The sequence below is a fragment of the Ornithorhynchus anatinus genome, unplaced genomic scaffold, assembly GCF_004115215.2.
Source record: "Ornithorhynchus anatinus isolate Pmale09 unplaced genomic scaffold, mOrnAna1.pri.v4 scaffold_93_arrow_ctg1, whole genome shotgun sequence".
Lineage (NCBI taxonomy): Eukaryota > Metazoa > Chordata > Mammalia > Monotremata > Ornithorhynchidae > Ornithorhynchus > Ornithorhynchus anatinus.
In genome coordinates this window covers 643,929-668,427 of record NW_024396943.1, presented here as the reverse complement: position 1 = coordinate 668,427, position 24,499 = coordinate 643,929, and the positions used below count along the sequence as shown (strand labels likewise).

The following is a 24,499-nucleotide window of genomic DNA, read 5'->3' as shown; positions in this document are numbered from 1 at the left end:
TGGTGGACCTGGCCCTACCACCAACTGCTAGGGAGGCACTGCAGTGGCCCTTAGCTTCTGAATGGCCTGGGTCAGTTAGACATTGGGCAGCGGGGTTGGGAAGTTCTTGGGGAAGAGAGGAGCAGACAAGATTGCTCCAAACTGAGTCAGAACAGTTGGGTCAGGTGGGCGGTAGAAGGATTCAAGGCAGCCTGTGGAAGAAGAGCATCAAGTTCAAGGAAATGATGGGTCATCACTGGGCGAGGCAGAGAGAGGAACAGATACAGAGAGGCCTGGGAGTCAGCAAGACAGATTCCTCTTTGTTCCTCTCAAGCTAACCACTAGGCCTCATTCTCATCTCTCCTGCCTAAAGACTTCCTGCTCATGCCCTTCCTGCTGTTTGGAACTCCCTCCCCTTTCTATCTGTCAGACCACTACTCTCCCCATCTTCAAGGCCCTTTGGAAAGCCAATCTCCTCCAAAAGGCCTTCCCTGATTAATTTCTCATTTCCTCCCTGCTGCTTTTCCCTCCACTCTCCACTGCGACCTTTGCCCTTCCATGACAACTAAACACTTGATTACTACACACACACACACATACACACACACACACACACACACACACCCCTCTTTCCCCCCCAACACACTGCCCCGGGCAGCATTTAGGTCCATATTTTTATAGTCTATCACCTCTTCCTGCCTGGAATTAATTTTAGTGTCTGTCCTGTTAGACTGTAAGATCCTTGAGAGCAGGGGTCATATCTGTTAATTTTATTGTATTCATTCATTCAATAGTATTTACTCATTCATTCATTCATTCAATAGTATTTATTGAGCGCTTACTAAGTGCAGAGCACTGTACTTAAGCGCTTGGAATGTACAAGTCGGCAACAGATAGAGACAGTCCCTGCCCTTTGACAGGCTTACAGTCTAATCGGGAGAGACAGGCAGACAAGACTGTGGCAATAAATAGAGTCAAGGGGAAGAACATCTCATAAAAACAGTGGCAAATAAATAGAATCAGGGTAAGGTACATCTCATTAAACAAAATAAACAAAATAAATAGGGTGATGAAGATACATACAGTTGAGCGGACGAGTACAGTGCTGAGGGGGTGGGATGGGGGGGGGAGGAGGAGAGGGAAAGGGGGGAGAAGAGAGTTTAGCTGCGGAGAGGTGAAGGTGGGGTAGAGGGAGCAGAGGGAAAAAGGGGGGAGCTCAGTCTGGGAACGCCTCTTGGAGGTGAGCTTTAAGTAGGGATTTATTGAGTGCTTACTATGTGCAGAACACTGTACTAAGCGCTTGGAATGTACAAATTGGTAACAGATAGAGACAGTCCCTGCCCTTTGACGGGCTTACAGTCTAATGGGGGAGACGGCCAGACAAGAACAATAGCAATAAAATCGTACCCTCCCAAGTGCTTAATACAGTGCTCTGTCCACAATAGGTGTTCAATACATAATATTAACTGACTGATTGATTCCTCCTCTCCACCTCTTAGACTGTGAGTCCTTTGTGGGGCAGGGATTGTGGTTGGTTTGATTATCCAGAATCTAACCCAGTGCCTGGCTTATGAAAAGGGGTTTAATAAATATTATTTTTCAAAAAAGGAGTCCACAGGAGAGGGCAGAGAGGATAGCCCCATTCCCTGAAGTCTCAGCAAGTTAATAATAATAATAATAATAATAATGTTGGTATTTGTTAAGCGCTTACTATGTGCACAGCACTGTTCTAAGCACTGGGGTAGATACAGGGTAATCAGATTGTCTCACGTGAGGCTCACAGTTAATCCCCATTTAACAGATGAGGTAAGTGAGGCACAAAGAAGTTAAGTGACTTGCCCACAGTCACACAGCTGACAAGTGGCAGAACCTGGATTTGAACCCATGACCTCTGACTCCCAAGCTCGTGCTCTTTCCACTTAGCCACGCTGCTTCCTCAGTGTGCAGGGAATGTATCTGTTTATTGTTATATTGTACTTTCCCAAGTACTTAATACAGTGCTCTGCCACAGTAAGCACTCAATAAATACAGTTGAATGAATGAATGAAATCCCTGCCCTGTGCCAGACCCTGGGCCTTGAGGGCCATTGGCAGAGCTGCTGAGCCTGCTTCTTAGCCTCTCAGTTCTCACAAGGCCAAAAGCAGATCAATGTCTTGCTCCTGCTAAAAGAGGAACTAATAATGCTCCCTGCTTGATATCACAAATCGCAAACCTGGGCAGCCCAAGGTGGGGGAATGATAGAAAGAGGTAGAAAAAGTGGACCTAATTCCAATTTGAAGGGGGTGAGGGCAGGATGGGTCCTTAATGAGGAGATTTTCTTCTCTCCTTCCAGGAAGCTGAAATGAACACAGAACTCCTGCAGCTACTTCTAGCTCCCCATTATAACCTCATTCTCTCTCTCTCTCTCTCTTTCTCTCTCACACAAACACACACACACCTCACACCAACACACAGGCTAATTAAACACACACCATTGCATGCAAACCTCCTTTCACACACACTCCAATACGTCAACACATCCCCAGGCAAGGGGAAAGGGGAAAGGAGGGAAGGCTAGGGGATGGAAGGGGAGGGGCCACTGGATGCAGGATTTGGGCCTTGCCAGATCTGCCATATGCTAGGGGCTGGGCCATATCCAGGTAATGCACCTGACCAACAGCCACATTCCTCCAGGAAGTAGACACTCAGCACAGTGCTCTGCATAGTGTAGGCAATCAGTAAATACTGCTAAATGAACATTCACCTTCTCTGGCTCACAGACTTACAAAAGGACCTGATTGGGAACGAGGGCTCATCCCTATCTCCTAAGCCTGCAACCTTGGCATTATCCTCCATACTTCTCTCATTCAACACGCATGTTCTATCTGTCATCAGGCCCTGTCTGTTCTACCTTCATAATATCATTAGAATCCACCCTTTCCTCTCCATCCAAACTGCTACCATGTTAATCATTCATTCATTCATTCATTCAATTGTATTTATTGAGTGCTAACTGTGAGCAGAGCACTGTACAAAGCCTTGGGAGAGGACAATACAACAATAAACGAACACATTCCCTGTTCACAACGAGTTTACGATCTAGAAGGTCTAGAATGAATGAATGGGTCTATCTATGAATGAATGGATGGATGGATGGATGAATATTGCACTGTAATTTTCCAAGTGCTTAGTACAGTGCTCTGCACACAGTAAGTGCTCAATAAATCCGATTAAATGAAGGAATGAATGTCTACCGACTCCGTTGTACTCTCCCAAGCGTTTAGTCCAGTGTTCTGCACCCAGTCAAGGGCTCAATAAATACCACTGATGATGATAAGTGCTCAATAAATACCAGTGATTGATCGATTGAGGCTATTGAGGCAAGCAGCCGTTCGGAGGATGAGAAGAGCAGTCCTGCTCCCTCAGCCCCCTCCCACAACCTGAACCCTCAGCGTCCCCTCGGCTCAGATACTGCTATACGGGCACGCACTCCCACACACTGACCCGCACCACATTCTCTCTCTCTCTCTCTCTCTCTCTCTCTCTCTCTCTCTCTCTCTCTCTCTCTCTCACACACACACACACACACACACTCACACTCGTGCGTCTACACGCCCAGACCCACACTGCGCAGAAACACACCCCCACACCTTCAAACCGAGGGACACGCACACTCCCAAGTACCCAATCACCAGACACTCCAAGTCCCCAAGTCGCGCACACGTCCACTCACCCGCACTCACACCCGCGCCCCGAGGGGTCCCACGTTCCTGGCTTCAGGACGTGGAGAGCGGGGGAGGTGGGAGCGGGGGAGGTGGGAGCGGGGGAGCGGGGGTTGCGGAATCCGCTCCCTCTGTCCCGCCGACTCCTCGATGCGCCGCCCATGCTGCCGCAGCCCCCCCCGCCGCCGCCCCGCTCTCCCTGGGCCGGCGGGGGCGGCGGCGGCGGCGGGGGGCGGGGGAGCTCTCGGCGGCGCGCCGGGCAGCGCGCGCGGCGGAGCGGGGAAAAGGAGGCGGCTGGAGGCGGCGGCGGGGCAGCCCGGCTCGGCTCCTGTCCCTTACCTTCCCCGCCTCCTCCCGAGTGGAGACGCAGGTGGCCCGGGCGAGCTCAGCCCCGCTCTAACGTCCCCTGCCGCCGCCAGCAGCCGCAGCCCTCGCCATGCCCCGGGGCCGGGGAAGACACCCGGAGCTGCCGCGGTGAGTGCGCCCGAGGCGGGCTCCGGGGAGCGGGCTCCGGGAAGGGGGCCTCGGGGAGCGGACTCCGGGGAGCGGGCTCCGAAGAGCAGGGGAGGCGCGGCGCGGCACCGCTAGCTCCGGGGTGGAGCCTGCCCCACAGGTGCCCGGACCGGGCTAGGGGCCGGAGCAGGCGGGGCCCAGCGGGCAGGCGGGTGGCGATAGTCAACGCTCCGGGGGCAAGAGGGCAGCCGGACCCCCCTTTGCACCAGCCGCCTTCCGGGAGTGCTTCGAGAGCGGGGGACCGTTGGCAGCGTCTGACTCCGACCCCCGTCATCCCTACGCCCCCCCCCCCCCCGGTCCCTCTCACCTCCCTCCAACCCCTCTCCACACCCAGCTACCACCTTTCTCCGCGCCCCCACCATCCCCTCTAACCCCGTCCGCCCTCCTCATCTCCCCCATCCCTCCTCCATCCCCTCTCTACCCCCTCTCCACCTCTACCAGCTCCCCCTCCACCCCGCTTCCCTCTCCCAGTCGATACCCCACCGTCCCCGCACTGGCCGACTACTTGAGCTCAGGCCACGAAGACCGGGCCGGCGGGAAACCCGGACGATCTCCAGCCTCTGCCGGGGTACACGGTGTCCCTAACAGTTCCTGGGAAGTTGCTTGGGTCTCGGCCAAGTGTGGTTTCGGGTAGATAGCTCCCGAGAGCAAAGACTTGCCCCCCTCTGTCTATGGAGATGCCTCAGCTGGCTTCTGTCCCGCGGGTGGATTTGTGCTCCTCCTCCTATCAAACAGCCGGCCGGCGTTCCCGGGAGAGGGGGTGGCCAGAGGAAGGGAGCCAAGAAGCCAAACGAAGAGAGGGAGCCAAGGTGAGGAAGAGGAGGGGTTGATGAGTCTTCCCTCTGCCCCGCGAGCCCCGTCACGGACACCCCCCAAGCCACCCGTGCTCTGAGCAGGCCAGGGAAGAGATGCGGAAAGCTGTACTTACTGCCTTGTTTGCACAGCTCCGTATTGGGCGCCTGCTATGTGCAGAGGACTGTACTGGGTGCCTACTACGCCAGAGTGTTGTAGTGGGCATCTACTGTCTGCAGAGCTCAGTACTGGATACCTACTCTGTGTGCAGGGCACTGTCCTGGGTACTTCCTAGGGGGAGAACAAGGTGTTGAATGCTTGGAAGACATTTAACAAGGTCGTAGGTAGGAACAGTTCCAGGTTTGATTGAGTGATTGATTTCCCAGCCCACAGAGCTACAACATCCCTTCAGCCAGCTCGGGTGTTTCTGGATGTATTTACACACTCTTTCTCACTCAAGATATATTGTGTACTCATTTATTGGTTTGACTATCACAGTAGTAAATATTTTTACTTCTTTCTCCTCGATTTAAGTGGAAGCTCCTTGTAATAATAACAATAGTAGTAAGATAAGCAGTGTGGCTTACTGGGAAGAGCATGGGCTCCGGAGTCAGAGGTTGTGGGTTCTAATCCTGCTCTGCCACTCTCAGCTGTGTGAATTTGGGCAAGTCGTTTAACTTCTCTGTGCCTCAGTTACCACATCTGTAAAATAGGGATTAAGACTGTGAGCCTCCTGTAGGACATGGACTGTGTCCAACCTGATTAGCTTGTATCTACGCCAGCGCTTAGTACAGTGCCTGGCACATAGTAAGCACTTAACTTAAAAAAAAGATAATCAGATCCCACAGTTTACATGTAGGCAGGGAATGTTTCACTCGGTCATTCTGTACTTCTCAAGGACCTACAGCAGTGCAAGACATGAAGTGGATGCTCAGTAAATACCACAATTATTAATAAATTCTCCTGTTGCTGCTAAACAATGAAATCCCTGCCATCTTGGAGTTTCCAGTTTAATGAGGGAGACATGCAGCCATGAACTGAGAGAAATAAAGTCAGCAGGAAAATCAATCAATCAGTCAATCATATTTATTGAGAGCTTACTATATGCAGAGCATTGTGCTAACTGCTTGGGAAAATAAATCAATAACAAATCAACTGAGTACTCAATCAATCAATTGTATTTGAGCAATTACTGTGTGCAGAGCACTGAACTAAATGCTTGGGAGAGTACAGCATAACAGACACATCCCCTTCCCACAACAAGCTTATGGTCTAGAGGAGGAGACAGACATTAATGTAAATAAATAAATTATGGATATGTACGTAAGTGCTGTAGCAGGGATGGTGAATAAAGGAAGCAAGCCAGGACAACTCAGAAGGGAGTGGGGAAAGAGGAAATGAGGACTTGGTCAGGGAAAGCCTTCGGAAGAGATGTGCCTTCAATAAGACTTTGAAGGTGGAGAGAGTAATTGTCAGATGCAAAAAGAGATGGCATGCCAGGCCAGAGGCAGGACGTGGGCGAGAGGTCGGCAATGAGATAGAAGAGATTGAGGTACAGTGAGAAGGTGGGCATTAGAGGAGCGAAGTGTGCGGGCTGGGTTATAATAGTAGAGTAGTTAAGAGAAGGAGGAGGGGGCAAGGTGATTGAGTGTTTCAAAACCAATAGCAAGGAGTTTCTGATTGATGCATAGGTGGATGGGCAAACACTGGAAGTTCTTGAGGAGTGGGGAAACATGGCCCAAACGTCTTTGTAGAAAAATGATCCAGGCAGCAGAGTGAAGTGTGGACTGGAGTGGGGAGAGAAAGGGGGTTGGGAGGTCAGCAAGGAGGCAAGGAGGGAGGGCATTCCAGGACAGCGGTAGGACGTGGGCCAGAGGTCGACGGCAGGATAGGCGTGAATGGGGGACGGTGAGGAGGTGAGCAGCAGAGGAGCGGAGCCTATGGGATGGGCAGTAGAAAGAGAGAAGGGAGGTAAGGTAGGAGGGGGCAAGGAGATGGAGAGCCTTGAAGCCCAGAGGGAGAAGTTTTTGTTTTGTGTGGAGGTTGATGGGCAACCATTGGAGGTTTTTAAGGAGGGGAGTGACATGCCTAGAGCGTTTTTGCAGGAAGATGATCCGGGCAGCGGAATGAAGAATAGACTGGAGTGGGGAGACACAGGAGGAAGGGAAGTCAGAGAGAAGGCTGACACAATAATCCAGCCAGGCTATTATGAGAGCTTGTACCAGTATGATAGCCATTTGGATGGAGAGGAAAGGGCGGATCTTGGCGATATTGTAAAGGTGAGACCGGCAGCATTGGTGACGGATTGGATGTGTGGGGTGAATGAGAGAGCGGAGTCAAGGATGACACCACGTTGTGGGCTTGAGAGACGGGAAGGATGGTCATACAGTCCACGGTGACAGGGAAGTCAGGAAGAGGACAGGGCTTGGGAGGGAAGATAAGGAGCTCAGTTTTGGACATGTTGAGTTTTAGGTGGCAGGCAGACATCCAGGTGGAGACGTCCTGGAGGCAGGAGGAGATACGAGCCTGAAGGGAGGGGGAGAGAACAGGGGAGGAGATGTAGATTTGGGTGTCATCGGCATAGAGATGATAGTTGAAGCCGTGGGAGCGAATGAGTTCACCAAGGGAGTGAGTGTAGATGGAGAACAGAAGAGGGCCAAGAACTGACCCTTGAGGAACCCCTATAGTTAGAGGATGGGAGGGGGAGGAGGAGCCCGCGAAGGAGACGGCCAGAAAGATAAGAGGAGAACCAGGAGAGGATGGAGTCCGTGAAGCCAAAGTGAGATAAGGTGTGGAGAAGGGGATGGTCGACAGTGTCAAAGGCAGCTGAGAGGTCGAGGAGGATTAGGATAGAGTAGGAGCCATTGGATTTGGCAAGAAGGAGGTCATGGGTGACCTTTGAGAGAGCAGTCTTGGTAGAGTGGAGGGGACGGAAGCCAGATTGGAGGGGGTCCAGGAGAGAGTTGGAGTTGAAGAATTCAAGGCATTGAGTGTAGACAACTCGTTCTAGGAGTTTGGAAAGGAAGGGTAGGAGGGAGATAGGGTGATAAGTGGAAGGGGAAGTGAGGTCGAGAGAGGGTTTTTTTAGGATGGGGGAGACATGGGCATGTTTGAAGGCAGAGGGGAAGAAGCCATTGGAGAGTGAGTGGTTGAAGATAGAACTCTCTTCCCCACTTCAAAGCCCTACTGAGAGCTCACCTCCTCCAAGAGGCCTTCCCAGAATGAGCTACCCCTTTTCCCTCTGCTCCCTCTGCTCCCCCTCCGCTCCCTCCCCCTTCCCCCCTTCACCTTCCCTCAGCTAAGCCCCCTTTCCCTCTGCTCCTCCCCCTCTCCCTTCCCCTCCCCTCAGCACTGTGCTCATTTGTATATATTTTTATTACCCTATTTATTTTGTTAATGAAGTGTACATCCCCTTGATTCTTTTTATCGTGATCATGTTGTCTTGTTTTTGTCCGTCTGTCTCCCCCAGTTAGACTGTAAACCCGTCAATGGGCAGGGATTGTGTCTATCTGTTGCCAAATTGTATATTCCAAGTGCTTAGTACAGTGCTCTGCACATAGTAAGTGCTCAGTAAATACTATTGAATGAATGAATGAATGAATAAAGTAATCCAGATGGGAGAGGATAAGTGCCTGAATTAATGTGGCAGCAGTTTGGATGGAGGTTAAAGGATGGATTTTAATGATGTTGTGGAGGTTGAACCAACAGGATTTAGTGATAAATTGAATATGTGGGTTGAATGAGAGAGAGGAGTCAAGGGTAATGCCAAGGTAACGGGCTGGTGAGACAGGAAAGATGGTGGTGTGGTCTACAGTGATGGGAAAGGCAGGGGGAGGACAGGGTTGGGTGGGAAGATAAGGAGTTCTGTTTTAGACATGTTAAGTTTGAGGTGATGGAAGGACAACCAAGAAGAGATGTCTTGAAGGCAGGAGGAAATGCAAGACTGCAGAGGAGAGAGATCAGGGCTGGAGATGTAGATTTGGGAATCATCTGCATAGAGATGGTAGTTGAAACCATGTGAGAGAATGAGTTCTCCAAGGGAGTGGGTGTAGATAGAGAATAGAAGGGGACCCAGAACTGAACCTTGAGGGACACCCACAGTCAGGGGGTGGGAAGCAGATTAGGAGCCCGCGAAAGAGACCGAGAATGAGCGGCCGGAGAGATAGGAGGAGAATCTGGAGAGGATAGTGTCAGTGTAGCCAAGGTTGAATAATGTTTCCAGGAGAAGGGGGTGGTGGAGTGTCGAAAGCAGCTGAGAGGTCGAGGAGGATTAGTATGGAGTAGAGGCCGTTGGATTTGGCAAGAAGGAGATCATTTGTGACCTTTGAGAGGGCAGTTTCTGTGGAATGAAGGGGACCGAAGCCAGATTGGAGGGTGTCAAGAAGAGAACTGGAGAAGAGGAACTGGAGACGGAGGATGTAGACAACTCACTCAAGGAGTTTGGAGAGGAATTCATTCTGTCGTATTTACTGAGCACTTACTGTACGCAGAGCACTGTACTAAGCACTTGGGAGAATACCATATAACCATCAACAGACACTTTCCTTGCCCACAACAAGTTTATAGTATAAAGGAGGAGATGGACATAAATGCAAATAAATAAATTACAGATAAGGACATAAGTGCTGTGGGGCTGGGAGGGGAGATGACTAAAGGGAGCAAGTCAGAGCGACACAGAAGGGAATGGGAGAAGAGAAAAGAAAGGAGAAGAGCCAATATTTGCAGAGGCAGCTTTACTTGACTAGAAACCCCACAGTGCTCTTGTCCACTCCTCAGGCTGGGGCAATAACCGGAGGGAGCCGTGGGGCTAAGGGAGGGATTTTTTTTAGGATAGGGAGATATGGTCATGTTTATATGCAGTGGTGCAGAAGCCATTAGAGAGTAAACAGTTGAAGAGGGCGGTTAGAGAGGGAAGAAAGAAGGGGGCAAGTGTTTTGGTAAGGTGTGAAGGGATGGGGCCGGATGCACAGGTGGTTGGGGTAGATTTTGAGAGAAGGGAGTGAGTGAATACTGTGCTAGGTAAGGTATGGGGAGGAGTTGACCATGGAGAGGGGGATGAAGAGGGAGAGGAGGAGGAAAAGGAGGAGGGAGAGTCAGGAAGGGCCTGGAGGAAGTGTTTCTTTCAGGCAGGTGTAAAAGCATGCATTCACTGTAGGACCGAAAATGAAACCACCAAACTAAAGCCCTTTCACCTGGGTCTTCATGTGATACCATGAGGCCCCTGGCACAAATACCATATGCTACTCTGGGCACAATATCTAAAGGAAATACATCCATAGAACAGAGAAGACCAAACCAGGTGATCAGAGGGTTTGGAGGAGCTTCCTCCTAAGGCTAGAATGAAGGGTCAGTGCTCTTCACCCTGGAAAGAGTGATGCTGAGAGGAGGTGCTGGAGTAGAGCAGGTTCAGAACACACAGCAAGAAACATTTCTTCCCCTGCAGGGAGGAGGGTTTTTGTGGGGAGCAGAGGGGCCTGTGCAGCCATCTGGAAACACCAGCAAGTCCACCGGGGTCTGGACCAACCCAATGATATGTCCATGCTAAGTAACTGGGGGAGAGTCGGGGCGGGGGGGTATTGGACAGTCCTGTGCTGGTCACTGGGGGAGATACAGGGATGGAGAGGGGAGAGTCAGGGGTTTTGGATGGTCTGAACTGTGTCGGTAGAGTCAAGGATAGAGAGGGGAGAGTCAAGGGGGTTGGATGGTCTGTGTTGGATCACTGAGGGAAGAGTCAGGGATAGAGAAGGGGAGAGTCAGGGATGTTGGAAGGTCTATGTTAGGTCGCTATAGGGGAGTCAGGAATAAAGAGGGGAGAGTCAGGAGTGTTGGATGGTCTGTGCTGGATCACTGGGAAGAGTCAGGGATGGAAAGGGGAGAGTTGGGTGTAGAGAAGCAGCGTGGCTCAGTGGAAAGAGCACGGGCTTTGGAGTCAGGGCTCATGAGTTCGAATCCCAGCTCTGCCACTTGTCGGCTGTGTGACTGTGGGCAAGTCACTTAACTTCTCTGTGCCTCAGTTCCCTCATCTGTAAAATGGGGATTAAGACTGTGAGCCCCACGTGGGACAACCTGATTCCCCTATGTCTACCCCAGTGCTTAGAACAGTGCTCAGCACATAGTAAGCGCTTAACAAATACCAACATTATTATTATTATTATTATGATCTGTGCTGCATCCCTCGGGGAGAGTCAGGGCTGGAGAATGGAAAGCCAGGGGTGTTGAATGGCCCATGTAGGGCCACAGAGGGAGAGTTAGGGATCAATCAATGGTATATACTGAACAATTACTGTGTGCAGAGCATTGTACTAAGGACATGGGGGAGTACAAGACAATAGAGTTGCTAAAACCCATTCCCACCCTCAAGGAGCTCACTGTCTAGAGGGGTAGATAGACATTAAAGACATAAGAGGCAGAGGGGAGGAGAACCTGAGGTCAGAGAGTCTGTTGTGGGTTCCTCCTCCCCCTCCCATCCCCTAACGGTAGGGGTTCCTCAAGGGTCAGTTCTTGGTCCCCTTCTCTTCTCCATCTATACTCACTCCCTTGGTGAACTCATTCGCTCCCACTGCTTCAACTATCATCCCTACGCGGATGATACCCAAATCTACATCTCCTCCCCTGTTCTCTCTCCCTCCCTCCAGGCTCGCATCTCCTTCTGCCTTCAGTACATCTCCACCTGGATGTCCATGCGCCACCTAAAACTCAACATGTCCAAGACTGAATTCCTTATCTTCCTTCCCAAACCCTGTCCTCTCCCTGACTTCCCCGTAACTGTGGACGGCACTACCATCCTCCCTGTCTCACAAGCCCGCAACCTTGGTGTCATCCTTGACTCCATTCTCTCATTCACCCCACATATCCAATCCGTCACCCAAACCTGCTGGTCTCACCTGCAAGTCACTTCACTTCTCTGGGCCTCAGTTACCTCATCTGTAAAATGGAGATTAAGACTGTAAACCTCACGTGGGACAACCTGATGACCCTGTATCTCCTCCAGCGCTTAGAACAGTGCTCTGCACATAGTAAGCGTTTAACAAATACCAACATTATTATTATTATAACCATCGCCAAGATCCGCCCTTTCCTCTCCATCCAAACCACTACCTTGTTAGTACAGTCACTCATCCTATCCCGACTGGATTACTGCATCAGCATCCTTTCTGATCTCCCAACCTTCTGTCTCTCCCCACTTCAGTCTATACTTCACACTGGTGCCCGGATTATCTTTCTACAAAATCACTCTGGGCATGTCACCCCACTCCTCAAAAATCTCCAGTGGTCGCCTATCAGCCTTCGCATCAAGCAAAAACTCCTCACTATTGACTTCAAAGCTCTCTATCACCTTGCCCCTTCCTACCTCACCTCCCTTCTTTCCTTCTACAACCCAGCCGGCACACTCTGCTCCTCTGCCGCTAACCTCCTCACTCTGTCTCATTCTCTCCTGTCCCACCGTTGACCCCTGGCCCATGTCCTACCTCTGGCCTGGAATGCACTCCCTCCTCAAATCCGCCAATCACACTTCCCCCCTTCAAAACCTACTGAAAGTTCACCTCCTCCAGGAGGCCTTCCCAGTCTGAGCCCCCTTTTTCCTCTGCTCCTCCTTCCCTCCCCATCGCCTCTACTCCCTCCCTCTTCTCTACCACTCTCCCTACCCCACAGCACTTGTGTATGTATGATATTTATTATTCTATTTATTTGATTAATGATGTGTATATACCTATAATTCTATTTATTTACATTGATGCTACTGATGCCTGTCCACTTGCTTCTTTTTTTGTTGTTGTCTGTCTTCCCCCTTCTATACCGTGAGCCCATTGGGTAGGGAATGTCTCTGTTGACAAATTGTACTTTCCAAGCACTTAGTACAGTGCTCTGCACACAATAAGCACTCAATAAATACGATTGAATAAATGAATGAATGGGTTAACAGTAAATAAGAGTTGTGTGGGAACTGGCACAAAGAGCTAAAAGCCAGGAAGGCTGTGTAGAGAATAGAGGAGATTATTCAGGCAAATTAATCAATCATATTTATTGAGCACTCACTGTATGTAGAGCATGTACTAAGCGCTTGGGAAAGTACAATACAACAGAGCTGATAGACATGCTCCCTGCCCACAATGAGCTAAGAAAGGAACTGAAGGCTTGGGGGTGAGCAAAAAGATAGAAGAGTGGAATGCCCAGGATGAGATGACCTTGAGGTCAGAGAGGTAAGAACCCAAAAGGTCTGCTAGGAGAGTTTAGAAGCCAATAATTTTATAATTGAATTTAGTGACTGTACCTCAGTCTATCTATTCCCCTGTGTTTACCCCAGCGCTTAGAACAGTGCTCTGCACATAGTAAGCGCTTAACAAATACCAACATTATTATTATTATTATTATCTATCTCGCCGCCGACCTCTCGCCCACATCCTACCTCTGGCCTGGAACACCCTTCCTCCTCATATCGGACAGATAATTGCTCTCCTCCAATCGGGTGGAAGGCAGAAGAGGAGCCTGCAAAGGAGACTGAGAATGTTATACCTGTGAAGCACTTACTATGCAGTAAACTCTAGACTAGATACGTTAATCAGGTCAGACACAGTCCCACATGGAGCTCACGGTCCAAGTTGGAGGGAGAACAGGTATAGAATCCCCATGTTACAGTTGAGGAAACTGAGGTTCAAATAATAATAATAATAATGTTGGTATTTGTTAAGCACTTACTATGTGCAGAGCACTGTTCTAAGCGCTGGGGTAGACACAGGGGAATCAGGTTGTCCCACGTGGGGCTCACAGTCTTCATCCCCATTTTACAGATGAGGTAACTGAGGCACAGAGAAATTAAGTGACTTGCCCACAGTCACACAGCTGACAAGTGGCAGAGCCGGGATTCGAACCCATGACCTGTAACTCCAAAGCCCGTTCTCTTTCCACTGAGCCACGCTGCTTCTCAATAAGTTAAGTGACCTTGCCCAGGGTCAAACAGCAGGCAACTGGCAGAACCGGGATTAGAAATCAGGTCTTCTGACTCTCAGGTTCGTGGTCTATTCAGTAGGCCATGCTCCTCCTCATGCTAGAAAAGGGCCAAGGTGCCCAGGGGAGATAGGGGGAGGGTTAAACAGCAGATATAGATCTGAGAAATCATTCAAGGCTAATTAGGTGCTAATGAATTACTGGGTTCCTATTTGCAGATCAGAGACCCTGAGGATTTGGCAATCCAGGGCAGTGAGGGGGACAGTGAAGGGGACTTACTTTCAGTGGTCCATCCCCCCACCCTCCAACACACACGCGCGCGCGCACACACACAAATTGTGCCGAATTGTACATTCCAAGCGCTTAGTACAGTGCTCTGCACACAGTAAGCAGCGTGGCTCAGTGGAAAGAGCACGGGCTTTGGAGTCAGGGCTCATGAGTTCGAATCCCAGCTCTGCTACTTGTCAGCTGTGTGACTGTGGGCAAGTCACGTAACTTCTCTGTGCTTCAGTTCCCTCGTCTGTAAAATGGGGATTAAGACTGTGAGCCCCACGTGGGGCAACCTGATTCCCCTGTGTCTACCCCAGCGCTTAGAACAGTGCTTGGCACATAGTAAGCGCTTAACAAATACCAACATTATTAGTAAGCGCTCAATAAATACGATTGAATGAATGAATGAACAAACCACACAGTCATGCAGGTATACATAGGCCCCAGAGGCAGGGCAGGGCAGGAGCTGCCAGAGGGCCTGCTGGGTGACCCTCTTTCAATCTTGAGAAGCAACTTGAAAGCCCAGTAGAAAGAGCAAGGGCCTGGGTGCCAGAGGGCCTGCCTGAGCTCTAATCCTTGCTCTGCCACCTGCGTGCTGTGTGACCTTGGGCAAGTTTCTTCACTTCTCTGGGCCTCAGTTTCCTCCATCTGTAAAATGGGAATTCAATACCTGTTCTCCCTCCCCCTTAGATTGTGAGTCCCATGAGGGACAGGGACTGTATCCAACCTGATTAGCTTGTATCTACCCCAGTACTTAGTACAATGCCTGGCACAGAGCAAGCACTTAACAAATATCACAATTATTATTAATGGCACTAGAGTGATTCCAAGGCATCCAGAAGGCAGCAGACTCCTTTCTCTCTAGACACAGGTTGATTTTTGAACAGGAGGAAGCAGCAGCCCAGCTGCTCTCTCCTCCACTTAGCAGCACTACCAATCAATTTATTCAGCACTTACTGTATGCAGAGCAGTGCATTGGACTGGGAGAGTCTAATGGTAATAATAATAATTGTGGCATTTGTTAAACCCTTACTATGTGCCAAACATTATACTAAGCACTGGGGTAGATAAAAGATAATCAGGTCGAACCCACTCCCTGATTCATATGGGGCTCGCAGTCTAAGTAGGAGCAAGAACAGGCACTGAATTCCCATTCTACAGATGAGGTAACTGAGGCCCAGAGAAGGTAAGTGAGCTGTCCAAGGTGACACAGCGGGCAAGAGGCAGAGTGAGATTAGAACCCAGGTTTTCTGACTCCCAGGCCTGGGCTCTTTCCTCCAGGCCATACTGCTCCTCATTGCTCCAATAGAGTAAACGGAAATGATCCCTGCTCTCAAGGAGCTACCAATCTAGCAGGCTACTTCTCACTCGAGTACCAGGCCCATTGCCTTCCCCAATTATTCCAGACCTTTCACTCCCTTCCTCTTGAAACCTCTAGTGCTCAGACCCCCCCAACCCTCCTCATTCCCAAGGACCTTGCTAACGACTTCGTTGACAGAATTGTAACCATCAGGTGTGAACTCCCCATAGCGCCCCATCACCTTCCCAGCTCCCTTTCACCCTCCCCAAAGTCCCCTCTCTCTCTAATCCTTCTCCATAGTCTCTCAAGAGAAGGGCTCCCACCTCCACCTGCACCTCCGACCCCAAGCTTTTACACCCGAATGCCATCTTCAACTGCTCACTCACTTTCTGATGGTTCCATCCTTCTGCCTTCAAACATATCCATGTGTCCCCTTTCCTGAAAAAACCTCTTCTGTACCCCACTGCACCACGCAGCTAATCGCTCCATCTCCCTCCTCCCATTCCTGTCTGAATGCCTCGATTGTGTTGTTTATACCCGCTGCCTTAATCAGTCAATCAATCAATCAGTAGTATTTACTGAGTGCCAACCCTGTGCAGAGCACTGTACTAGAGAAGCAGCATGGCTCAGTGGAAAGAGCCCGGGCTTGGGAGTCAGAGGTCATGGTTTCGAATCCCGGCTCTGCCACTTGTCAGCTGTGTGACTGTGGACAAGTCACTTAACTTCTCTGTGCCTCAGTTCCCTCATCTGTAAAATGGGGATTAACTGTGAGCCTCACGTGAGACAACCTGATTACCCTGTATCTCCCTCAGTGTTTAGAACAGTGCTCTGCACATAGTAAGCGCTTAACAAATACCAACATTATTATTATTATTATTAAGTTCTTGGGAGAGTACAAAAGAGTTAGTAGGTCCATTTCTCTCCTCAAAAACCTCCAAGGGTTAGCCATTCATCCCCCCTTTAAGCAGAAACTCCTGACCGTTGGCTTTAAGGCCTTCCCTCTTACCTCTCCACTTTTTTCTTCCACGACACTCCAGCTCACACACGCCATTCTTCCCAAGCTTGCCATCTCACTGTCCCTCAATCTCGACATTCCCACCTCCAACCCCTGGCTCACTCCCTTTCCCCTTCCTGGAACTCCCTCCTCCTTCACATCTGGCAGACCACTGCTCTCCCCATCTTCAGAGCCCTTCTGAGATCACCTCTCCTCCAGGAGGCCTTCCCCAATTCATCTCTCATCTTCCCAGGTCACATCCTCCCCAATTACCTTCTCAGCACTTTTGCACTTAAAACCACCCATTGCATTTTGGTATCTGTCAGTAGACATACTTGTTCTCCCTACCTGGAAATGATTTAGTATCTGCCTTCCCTGTTAGAATGCAAGCTCCTTGGGAGCAGGAACTGTGTGTTCCCCCTGTATTACCCTCTCCCGAGTGGCAAGAGCACCATCCTTAGCCCACACACCCAGCGGGAGCCCAGTCAGTACCACAGATGGATGGACGAACAGATGGATGGACAGATGGAAGGATTGGCTGTGGAGCAAACCCTGTCCTAGAAGACTCAGTGACTGGGGCTAAGCGGCACCAAGGGAGGGGGTTGGGCAGCATGGGGAGCCATGTGCCAAGCTTGAAATTCACCCATTCTGACTGATTTGGAGCAGATCGTGCATCCCTGACCCCCACCCCTCGCCCCAGGAAAAGGCTCAGTACAGTAGTGCCGTCAGAGCACGTGGCCTAGCCATCTGCCTTACCCACCCTCCTCCCTCCTGCCGTCATCAGGAAGAAGCTCTGCTGATGTCCGTTTGCCTTCAAAGAGAGAGAAGACCCATTTCCAGAGCCAGATGGCCCATTTCCCAGGGCCTTGGCATGAGGGAACCAGATGCCCCTCCTCCAGCCCCCATAGAGAGCCAATGGGATGAATAAAGATGCAGAGGAGGAGGGCAAGATCCCAGAGAGATGGAGCTGAAAGTGTGTCTGGGGGTGGGAGGGGGGCAGAGAGAGAGAGAGAAAGGCAGGAAAGGAAGAAAGGAGACAGAGTCTGGTGCTGCTTCTCACTCCCATTTTTTGATCCGCCAACCAGGACCTCAGGGGCCCATGGCCTCCATTCCCAGGCCTGCTGATGGCAGCTGGGGCTAAGGGAGTGAGATGGAGAGAGGGACCTTGGGGCTGTGGGAGTTGGACCCCCAGACTTGCCCAACCCAGGGTTAATAATAATAATTATTATTATTATGGTACTGTTAAACGCTATGTGCCAAGCACTTTTCTAAGAGCTGGGGTAGATACAAGTTAATCAAGTTGGACACAGTCCCTGTCCCACATGGGACTCACACTCTTACCCCCATTTTACAAATGAGGTAACTGAAGCACAGAGAAGTGAAGTGACTTGCCCAAGTTCACATAGTGAACATTCATTCATTCAGTCATATTGATTGAGCGCTTACTGTGTGCGAGCACTGTATTAAGCGCTTGGGAAATACAAATCAGCAACAGAGACAATCCCTCCCCACAATGGGCTCACAGTCTAGCAGAACCAGGATTAGAACCCAGGTCCTTCTAGATTCCCAGGCCCGTTCTCTCTCCACTAAGCCATGCTGGGTTCTGACCAGACTTGGGAGTTCCCAATCAGAACTGATCAGACCCACACCTGTGCCTAAGGGCACAGTGTCAGAGGGGGTGGGGGCTGCATTAAGGGCTCCCATAGCCCTCCTACTTGACTTGTCTAAGATGGCAGCAGCAGGGCTGTGTGTCTTGCTGGATGGAGGGGGCACAGTAGTGATTGGGACGTCGGGGGCTCAGAGTTGGGCTGTCAGGGCACTCCCTCAAGGGGCTGCAGGAGAATGGTGGCCGAGACCCATTCTCCAGGTGGATTTCACCAAATGTTGCCAGTGACATTATTATTATCATTACTATCATGCTATTTGTTAAGTGCTTACTATGTGTCAATCTAAGCCCTAGGGTAGATACAAGTTAATCAGGTTGGGCACAGTTCCTGTCCCACTTGGGGCTCCCAGTCTAAGTAGGAGGGAGATCAGGTACTGAATCCACATTTTATAGTTGAGGAAATTGCACAGAGAAGTGATTTGCCCAAGGTCACACACCAAGCAATTGGCAGAGTCGGGATTAGAACCCAGGTCCTCTGACTTCCAGGTCTGTGCTCTTTCCACTATTCATTCATTCATTGGTATTTATTGAGCACTTACTGTGTGCAGAGCACTGCACTAAGTGCTTGGAAAGTACAATTCAGCAATAAAAAGAGACAATCCCTGCCCACACCGGGCTTACAGTCTAGATGTGGGGATACACAAAATAAGTCATCAAAACAAGACATCAGACATCAAAACAAGTAAACAGGCATCAATAGAAATAAATAGAATTATAGATATATGTACATCGAGGTTATGCTGCTTCTATGGAATGGGAATGGGAGGGGGAAACAATTTTTTTTTCTGCTTCAAGGTAGCCAGGTGCTAACAAGGAGCTGGCCCTGAACCAACCGGCATTATGAGGTGGATGGAGAAGGGGCAGGTGAGGGGTTAGAAGGCAGAACTTCCTGCCACTACTGCCAATCTGCCCCAGTGGAATCCAAGAGGCTTTGGGTCTGGGGTCCAAATTGGCCCAGAGTTCAGTCTAGGGAGGGGTGGTTGGCTCCGACCTCCAATTCCTGGTCCCTTCCCTCCTGCTGGAGGCCTTTGGGCTAGCACTAAGCACTTGCAATATCCACTCTTTCTGAGCTTCTATCTGGGGTGAATTTAGTACACTCTGGGCAGCTGTAGATGGGCTCAGGTTCAGCGGAGTGGACCTTCTTTTTCCTCCAGGATGCATTTTGGGTCCGAGTCCAGCCCAGGGCCTTGAAGTGCCCAGCTCAGCTACCTGCTCTGGCCTTAACCTGTGATGGTGATTCCCCCATGCCATCCTTTGCCATCCTTGCCCTGAAGAGCAGCCTCGTACATCGAGGGAACTTGGGGATAAGGGGTGGGGCCTATGGAGAAGACAGTCAGGAAGTAAGGCAGGTAAGCAGTTGACCTGTCAGTAAGGCAGTCAGTCAATCAATCAATCAATCAAAGGTATTTATTGAGTACTTACTGTGTGCAGAGCACGGGAAGCATCGTGGCTCAGTGGAAAGAGCACGGGCGTGGGAGTCAGAGGTCATGGGTTCAAATCCCAGCTCTGCCACTTGTCAGTTGTGTGACTGTGGACAAGTCACTTTACTTCTCTGTGCCTCAGTTACCTCATCCGTAAAATGGGGATTAAGACTGTGAGCCTCGCATGGGACAACCTGATTACCCTGTGTCTACACCAGCGCTTAGAACAGTGCTCTGCACATAGTAAGCGCTTAACAAGTACCAACATTTAGAAGCAATGTGGTTCAGTGGAAAGAGCCTGGGCTTGGGAGTCAGAAGTCATGGGTTCTAATCCTGACTCTGCTGCTTGTCAGCTGTGTGACTTTGGGCAAGTCACTTCACTTCTCTGTGCCTTAGTGACCTCATCTGTAAAATGGGGATGAAAACTGTGAGCCCCACATGGGACAACATGAACAGTTTGTATCCCCCCAGCGCTTAGAACAGTGCTTTGCACATAATAAGTGCTTAACAAACAAACACTCCCAGACTGACTTACTCTTTTCCCTCTGCTCCCTCTCTGCCCCCCCCTTCACCTCCCCTCAGCTAAGCCTCCTTTCCCCCCTTCCCCTCCCCTCAGCACTGTGCTTATTTGTATATATTTTTATTACTCTATTTATTTTGTTAATGATGTGTGTGTCCCCTTGATTCTATTTATTATGATTAAGTTGTCTTGTTTTTGTCCATCTGTCTCCCCCATTTAGACTGTAAGCCTGTCAATGGGCAGGGATTGTCTCTATCTGTTGCCAAATTGTACATTCCAAGTGCTTAGTACAGTGCTCTGCACATAGTAAGCACTCAATAAATACTATTGAATGAATGCTTGGGAGAGTACACTAGAACAAAATTGGTAGACATGTTCTCTGCCCACAAAGAGCTTAGAGTCAGACAGGCAATCAGGCAGTCAGACAGGCAGTCATTCAGGCAGTCGGTCGGTCAGTGAGATAGTCAGGCAGTCAGGCAGCCAGACAGGCAAGCGGCCAGTCAGGCATGTGGCAGTCACACAATTAGGTAGGCGGACAGGCAGTTAGGCAGGCCTGCTGGCTGGCAGACAGGGAGACAGTCAGGCAGTCAAGCAATCAGGCCGTCAGGAAGTCAGGCAGTGAGTTAAGCCGTCAGGCAGAAAGGGAGTCAGATAGGCTGTCAGGGAGTCAGGCAGTCAGGCAGGCCATCAGGTAGTCAGTCAGGCCATTAGACAGTCAGAGAGTCAGGTAGTCATTCAAGCTGTCAAGCAGTTAGGCCATGAGGCAATCAGTCAGTCAGTCAGGCTGTAAGGGAGTCAGGCAGTCAGGAAGGCCATCAGGCAGTCAGGTAGACAGAGAGGTAGGAAGGAAGGCAGGCAGGCAGAAAAGCCATCAGGGAGTCATCATTCATTCAGTAGTATTTATTGAGTGCTTACTATGTGCAGAGCACTTTACTAAGCGCTTGGAATGTACAATTCGGCAACAGATAGAGACAATCCCTGCCCAGTCGTGGGCTCACAGTCTAACTGGGGGAGACAGACGGCAGAGCAAAACAGAACAAAACAAAAACAAGAAATTTTCATGATAAATAGAATCAGGGGGATGTACACTTCATTAACAGAATAAATAGGATAATAAATAATATATACAAATGAGCACAGTGCTGAGGGGAGGGGAAGGTGTCGGCATTCAGGGAGTCAGTAATGTGGCCTAGAAGGACCTGGGTTCTAATCCCGCTCTGCCACATCTTGTGTGTGACCTTGGGCTAGTCACTTAACTTCTTTGTGCCTTGGTTACCTCACTTGTAAAATGGGGGTTGAGACTGTGAAAGCCCTTTAGGACATGGATTGAGTCTAATCTGATTAGCATATATCTACCCCAGCGCTTAGTACAGTGCCTGCCACATAGTAAGTGCTTAACAAATACCATAGAAAAGGGGGACTGGCAGGCAGGCAGATGGCAGACAGACAACAGGCAGTCAGGCAGTTAATCATATTTATTGAGTGCTTACTGTGTCCAGAGCACTGTACTAAGCGCTTTGGAGAGTACAGTAGAACAATGTAACAGACACATTCCCTAACCACAATGAGCCTACAGTGTAGAGGCAGGCAGACAGGCAGTCAGTCATATTTACTGAGCAGTGACAAGGACGAGGACAGTGAATCCAGGTTTTCTGGTTCTCAGTGGCTGGCAGTTTGCCCTGGGCTATATGACCTGGTTTCTCCACCACCGCCCCCCCATAAGCAAGCGGGGAAAGCAGCATGGCCTGCTGGAAAGAGCATAGACCTGGGAGTCAGTGAAACTGTGTTCTAATCCCAGCTCCACCACTTGCCTGCTTACATCACCTTGGGCAAGTAACTTTACTTCTTTGGACCTTAGTTTCCTCATCTGTAAAATAGGGATTAAATCCCTGTTCTCTCTCCTACTTAGACTGTGAAGTCCTTGTGGGACAGGGACTGTGTCCAGCCTGATAAACCTGTATCTACCCCAGGGTTTAGTGTGGTGTTTAGCACTGTTTATTGTTGTATTATACTTTGCCAAGCACTTAGTCCAGTGTTCTGCACACAGTAAGTGCTCAATAAATACAATTGAATGAGTGAATGAATATGAGAAATATTTCATAAATACCATAATTATTACTATGATTATCAGTCATGGACTGATTTCAGCCCTTGGCTGTGTGGTGACGGATGCTATTAGAGTTGCTTAATTTGAGAAATCAATATTCATTGCCTGGGAAAGGCTGGGGAGCAAGGGATGGTGGCCCCATGTTCCAAGAGCTCATTTGAACAATAATAATAATAACTGTGGTATTCACCTGGGTAGGTCTATGATAATCAGGTCAGACAGTTCCTGTGCCACATGGGACTCACAGTCTAAGTCACTCAATCATATTTAGCCAATCATATTTATTGAGCTCTTACTGTGTGCAGAGCACTCTACTAAGAGCTTGGGAGAGTTCAATATAACAATAAACAGACACATTTCCTGCCCCAAACGAGCTTACAGTCTAAGGAGGGGGAAGAACAAGCACTGAATCCCCAATTTGCAGAGGAGGAAACTGAGAAGTGATCTGTGTCATGAACCCCCAGTTTGTACCAACCAGGACCTTCCTAGACCAGGGGTGCTTCAGTGACAAGTAGTAGAGTTCAAACCACACCTCGGATCACCTAGGTTACTGTGGAAAGATTTTTACTTAGTTTTACCAGCGTGCAAGGGAGTGCAACATACATACACACACTCACTCCACTCCACTCCACCAAGGGTCCAATACCAGTCTGTGGTCAAAGGAGCCCATTCTGCCAATACTGCTTCTTTCTGCCTCCAAGTGCTCTCTCACGATTCAAAGCAACCACCTTTTATCTGGCTTAGGCATGGCAGCTGTGGTGGTACGCAGCTGGATTGGTCCAGGCCTATAGCTGGGTAGAAGAGGGAGAGAAAGCCACACCTCCCTCCATGCTCCACCCCTACAGGCCCACAATCACCTGCCCTCAAGTAAAGCCCATCAGTGCCTTCTCCAGTCACTTCCTTGTTGTTGTTCACAGGATAACAAACAGTCACTGGTAAGGCAGCTTATTGTTCTACAAAAATGCTCTGGGCATGTCACCCCCCCCCCCCCAAAAAAAATCTCCAGTGGTTGCCTATCAACCTTTGCATGAAGCAAAAACTCCTCACTATTGGCTTCAAAGATCTCCATCACCTTGCCCCTTCCTACCTCACCTCCCTTCTCTCCTACAGCCCACCACGTACACTCTGCTCCTCTTCCGCTAACCTCCTCACTGTTCCTCGTTCTCGCCTGTCCCGCTGTCGACCCCTGGCCCACGTCCTACCACTGACCTGGAATGCCCTCCCTCCTCACATCTGCCAAACTAGCTCTCTTCCCCTCTTCAAAGCCCTACTCAGAGCCCACCTTCTCCAGGAGGCCTTCCCAGACTGAGCCCCCCTTTTCCTCTGCTCTTCCTCCCCTCCCCATCACTCTTATTCCCTCCCTCTGCTCTAACCCCTTCCCCACCTCATAGCACTTGTGTATATTTGTACATATTTATTACTCTATTTTATTAATGATGTGTATATATCTATAATTCTATTTATCTATTTTGATGCTATTGATGTCTGTCTACTTGTTTTGTTTTGTTGTCTGTCTCCCCCTTCTAGACTGTGAGCCCATTGTTGGTTAGGGATTGTCTCTATTTGTTGTCCAACTGTACTTTCCAAGCACTTAATACAGTGCTCTACATACAGTAAGCGCTCAATAAATATGATTGAATGAATGAATGAATATTGTGGGCTCACCACAACTTGTCCAAGGTCACACAACAGGCAAGTGGTGCAGCTGGGATTAGAATTCAAGACCTCTGACCCCCAAGCCCAGTTTCCTTCCAGAAGGCCATTTGAACAGGGCAGATTTTCCTTCTCCCAGATCTCCCTTCTTAACTGGAGTAGTGAGTGAACAGGAGTGAACTGAGAATCTGGGCACCTGGATTTTGGGATTCTTCTATACCACTGGCTGTGCCTGACCTAGTGTCGGTTTCCCCACCCATGGCTCTGGAAACAGGTGTTCAAGTGATAGCCAGTGTGCTTGATTCCCCAGACAAGCAGCCGGCCAGCTAGACAGCCAAACAACCAGTCAGTCTGTGTACAGGGCCTGAACCTACCCAGACCCGGGGGAGGCTGGGGCTTAGGTTCCCAGTGATCCCAATAGATTCTTCAGAAACACAGGAGGAAACTATGTGGATCTCCCTTCCAAAATTCAGCCAGTCACCTCTTTCCCCCCCTCCCCTCATATCTCCTCAGCCCACCAGAAACTGTGGTCAGTCCATTGATCAATCAAGCAGTAGTATTTATTGAGCCCCTACTCTGTGCACAGCACTGCATTAAGCACTGGGGAGAGTGCAATTAAGAGACATGGACCCTTCTT

The 24,499-nt window shown here is 49.8% G+C and overlaps 1 protein-coding gene across 1 annotated transcript in view; it reads left to right on the top strand.

Annotated features, from left to right (window-relative positions):
* The first annotated feature begins 3,967 nt into the window (after positions 1–3,967).
* Positions 3,968–24,499, top strand: part of LINGO3 (leucine rich repeat and Ig domain containing 3) — a 39,615-nt gene continuing 19,083 nt past the window's right edge. Inside the window, exon 1 of the mRNA XM_029057342.1 lies at positions 3,968–4,154. The gene's annotated coding sequence lies outside the window, so the exon portion shown is untranslated. The remainder of the gene's footprint in view (positions 4,155–24,499) is intronic.